Genomic DNA, 4,695 nt, shown 5'->3' with positions numbered 1-4,695 from the left:
CCTGGGGACGAGGTCGGACCTTCTATGAACTTTGCCGAGTTTGGGGAGCTCGGTCAGGGTATGAACAGTGCCCCTGCCTGAGTTCGTCCTTGAGAGGTCGAGCTCGGGCATAGTAGTTCTTTTCAAAATTCAAAAATGGCCGTTTCTGCATTTATTGCATTTTACCGTTTCTCCTCGATTTTCGTTCGGGCTTTGTGAAGGCATTATTTATCTACCCCTTTCCTCCTTTTCTTCGTTTATTCTGTTCCTTTCTGTTTTTTCTAAGTTTTCGCCATCTTCTTCTTCGAGCACCGCTCCTTCCTTCACTTTGTTCTTCTTCCTCAAATCTTTCTGTGCGTTTTTCCGGGGTTTCCTCTGCGCCGCCGTTTCGTTCCCCTTGCTGTCGGAGCTCGCCGTTTTCTTTCTTTCCAGGTTTGTTCGTCTCTTTTCTTTTGTACTCATATGCTTCTGTTCTTTTGTGTGGCTCTTTGTCTGTTTCTTTTTCTCTATGCCTGGGTTGCCCCGAAAAGAGGCGCCGCCATTGCTCTGTTTGCTTGTATATGGGGGGGGGGCTCTTTTCTCTGGTATTTTGTTCCGGGTTGCTGCATTTTCTTCTATAAAGATCTTTGTTTCTTGTTTTTGCTGAATGGGTTTTCGCTGTCTGCTTTTATGTGATTGTTGCTTGCTGTTGTATTCTTCTTTGTAGGCAAGAATTTTATGTCTCAAAAGGTTTTTCAAGCAATGTCGACCAAGATTCCAAGTGGTCTTGGCTGGGTAGATCCTGGTCCTCTAAGAGTCCCTTCTGTTGTAGATTCTGAGTATTTAGCTAGGTTCCGTAGGGAGTGTAGCATTTGTGAGAATAGAGAGTCTGAGCGGGATTATGAGCTAGTAGCCCCGGAGTCCGAGGAGAGAGTGTGCTTCCCGCCTTTAGAAAGTTCCGAGAAGCTTTTCTTTTATGCTTACGATTGTTTTTTCTCTAAGCTGGGTGTCCGACTTCCCTTTACTGACCTGGAATCCGAGGTGCTGTGGTCTTGTAATCTTGCCCCTACGCAACTCCATCCAAATTCTTGGGCGTTTTTAAAGCTGTTCCAACTTTTGTGTCAGTTTTTGGGCGTCTCCCCCTCTGTTTCTCTTTTTTCCTATCTGTTTGTGTTGACGAAACCGGGGTCGGGTGGAGGGAAGGTGTCTTGGTTCTCTTTTAGGGCTAACCAGGGAAAGAAGTTTTGTACTTTGTACGATGAGTCCTTTCATGATTTTAAGAACTATTATTTCAAGGTCCGGGCTGCTGGGGACGTCCGACCTTTCTTTCTAGATGAGAGTGGGGAGCCTTCTTTTCCTCTTTGTTGGCAAGAGAATGTAGTGTCGGTTAAGTATACCTTTGAGAGTCTAGATGAGGTGGAGCAGGCTTTTGTGGGTGTGTTGAGCAGTTTATGGGGTCGGGCACCTCACTTAGACACGAAGAAAATGTTGGGAGATCCAAGCCTTCTCCGTTCCGAGTTAGGTAGTTCCCGACCTCTCCGAGCTTCATCCTTTTAGTATTTTGCCTGTTTTGGTGGAATTCCTGTTTGTGATAATCCCTTTCTTTTGTTTCTGCAGAGATGTCTTCTCAGGCGGATTCCATGAAGTTTCTTCGTCGGTCGAAGAAGTCTGCGGCTGCTCGGAATATCGAGGCTGAGGCTTCTGCCCGATCTTCTCCGCAGAAGGCTACTGTGGGTGTTCAGACTCGGTCGAAGACCATTCCGACTCCTCAGTTCCGAGCTATAACTCAAGATCCTCCGACCTCTGGGCCCGGTCACCTTTCCCCGCCTTCGACCTCGGGTCCTCCCCCCAAGAAACAGAAGACCTCTCAGGAGCTTGCGGGTTTTAATGACAAGGATTTTGATGCCCTTGGTTGGATTGAACAGCATATTCTTCCTCAGACTTTTATTTCTACTGATGATGTGTCTATGGAGCATCATTTTCAGTATATGGCGCGGAGCTGTGTCCGGATGGCCAGTCTTCATGCCGCTATTGCCCGGGAGTTCAAGAAATCCCCCATTGGTGCGACCAGCTCCCGACTTGAGAAGGCTCAGTCTGATCTTGATAAGATTAGTCAACTGAAGGCTGCCAGGATTACTGAGCTGGAGATCTCTTTGGAGGAAGAGAAAACTAGGGCTACCGCGGCTGTGGCGGCGGCGAAGACATCTGAGGAGATGGCGAAGGTGGCGACGGAGAACTATACCAAGCTGTATGCCGAGCTTGTGGAGACGAAGGAGAAGTTGCAATCGGCTCGGGATGATTTTTACGAGCTGGAAGATAATGTGGCCAAGGGTATGGATGCTATGTTTGTGAATTTGAGGGATCAGATCCGGGTTCTTGCTCCCGACCTGGATCTGAGCTTATTCAGTACGGATAACATTGTTGTGGAGGGAAAGATTGTTCCTGCCCCTGCCGAGGATGAGGTTCCGGTGTCCGACCCCAAGGCTCCGGTGTCCGACCTCAAGGTTCCGGTTGCGGATCCGACTTTAACTTTGGCCGGGGATGGTTCTGGCGTGGAGGTTTTAAACCGGGATGACGGTGTCGTTGATGCAGTTCCAGTTTCCATTTTTCCTCCGCAGCCTTCTGTTGATGTGGAGACCGGAAAGGTCCTTAATCCTCTGTGATCTTTTGTTTTTGGCTTTTTACCCGGCCTGTGGGTTCTTTTTGCTTTTTGGATGTTTTTCGTGAACGCTTTGGACACCTTTCTGCTATTTAGCTACTTGTAGTAACTTTTTTAGCTTATTATGCGGTGTTTTTGCGCTTTTGACTTTTTGTTCCGCTTTTTATGCTTTGTAGTTGTTTTTTGGATAGCAACTTTTTAGCTAGCGTTTTGCAACCTTTGTTTTAGCCTTGTTCGCGTTTTGGCTTTTGTTTCCGCTTTTATGCTTTTTAGTTGCTTTTTGGATAACAACTTTTTAGCTAGCGTTTTGAAACCTTTGTTTTAGCCTTGTTCGCGTTTTGGCTTTTGTTTCCACTTTTATGCTTTTTAGTTGCTTTTTGGATAACAACTTTTTAGCTAGCGTTTTGAAACCTTTGTTTTAGCCTTGTTCGCGTTTTGGCTTTTGTTTCCGCTTTTATGCTTTTTAGTTACTTTTTGGATAACAACTTTTTAGCTTAGCGTTTTGAAACCTTTGTTTTAGCCTTGTTCGCGTTTTGGCTTTTGTTTCCGCTTTTATGCTTTTTAGTTGCTTTTTGGATAACAACTTTTTAGCTTAGCGTTTTGAAACTTTTGTTTTGAGGCTTCTTCCTTGGATCCGGGCTTTTCTTCGGACCTCGGGCCTTTGAGTACCTCCTTTTGTTAGGTCCGACCTTTTCGTTGGTCGGCCCTTTAAGTTATTTTTGTAATCTCTTTTTATTTGGCTTTTTTTTTTAGCCTTTTCAGAGTTACTTTATAACTTCTCACATTAATTTGAACCTCGTCGCTTTATCTTTGCCGACCTTGTATGGTCTCTTGACAAATGATTTTTTGCGTTTTGTCGAGCATAAATTAATGCGCCTTGGTGGGGTACTTTCGTCTTAGATTACAGGCGTGCCAGGCCCTGGGCAGCTCGTTGCCTTCTAGGTCGGATACTTTGTAATTGCCTGTTCCTAAGACTTCTGTTACCTTGTAGGGCCCTTTCCAATTTGCGGCTAGCTTTCCTTCTCCCGACTTTTGTGTTCCGATGTCATTTCGGATTAGAATTAGGTCGTGAATGGAGAAGCTTCGCTTTATAACTTTCTGATTGTATCTGAGGGCCGTTCGCCGTTTTAAGGCTTCTTCTCGAATCCGGGCTCTTTCTCGGACCTCGGGGAGGAGGTCGAGTTCTTCCCTTTGTGCCTGCGGGTTATCTTTTTCATTGTAGAAGATGATTCTGGGTGACCCTTCATCTATTTCGATAGGAATCATTGCCTCCATCCCATAAGCTAGTCGGAACGGTGATTCTCCCGTTGTAGAGTGTGGGGTTGTCCGATATGCCCATAGTACCTGGGGGAGCTCCTCGGCCCACACCCCTTTGGTCTCTTGGAGTCTTCGTTTTAACCCGGCCAAGATGACTTTATTTGCAGCCTCTGCTTGCCCATTGGCTTGTGGGTGCTCCACTGATGTGAATTGCTGTTTGATTTTTAGTTCGGCCACCAATTTCTGAAAACTTGTGTCCGTGAATTGTGTTCCATTGTCTGTTGTGATGGAGTAGGGGACTCCGAACCTTGTGACAATGTTTTTGTATAGGAATTTGCGGCTTTTCTGAGCCGTAATGGTGGCTAAGGGTTCAGCTTCGATCCACTTTGTGAAGTAGTCGACCCTTACTATGAGGTATTTGACTTGCCCCGGTCCTTGTGGGAACGGGCCGAGTAAATCGAGTCCCCATTTTGCGAAGGGCCATGGCGCAGTGATGCTGATAAGGTCTTCGGGTGGTGCCTTGTGAAAATTGGCGTGTTTTTGGCAGGGGGGCATATTTTCACAAACTCTGTTGCGTCTCTTTGCAAGGTCGGCCAGTAGAACCCGGCCCTGACTACTTTTTTGGATAGTGCCCGAGCTCCGAGATGGTTCCCGCACATGCCTTCGTGGACTTCTTCGAGGACGCCTTTTGTTTCTGAGGTCGGAACGCACCTAAGGAGGGGGTTTGAGAATCCTCTTCTGTATAATATGTCGTGAATTAGTGTATAATTCTGGGCGTCCTTTGTAAGCCTTTTAGCTTCTTTTCTTTCGGCGGGGAGAGT

This window comes from Arachis stenosperma, chromosome 3 (genome assembly GCF_014773155.1).
Source record: "Arachis stenosperma cultivar V10309 chromosome 3, arast.V10309.gnm1.PFL2, whole genome shotgun sequence".
Lineage (NCBI taxonomy): Eukaryota > Viridiplantae > Streptophyta > Magnoliopsida > Fabales > Fabaceae > Arachis > Arachis stenosperma.
Note: the sequence above shows the minus strand (reverse complement) of the source record.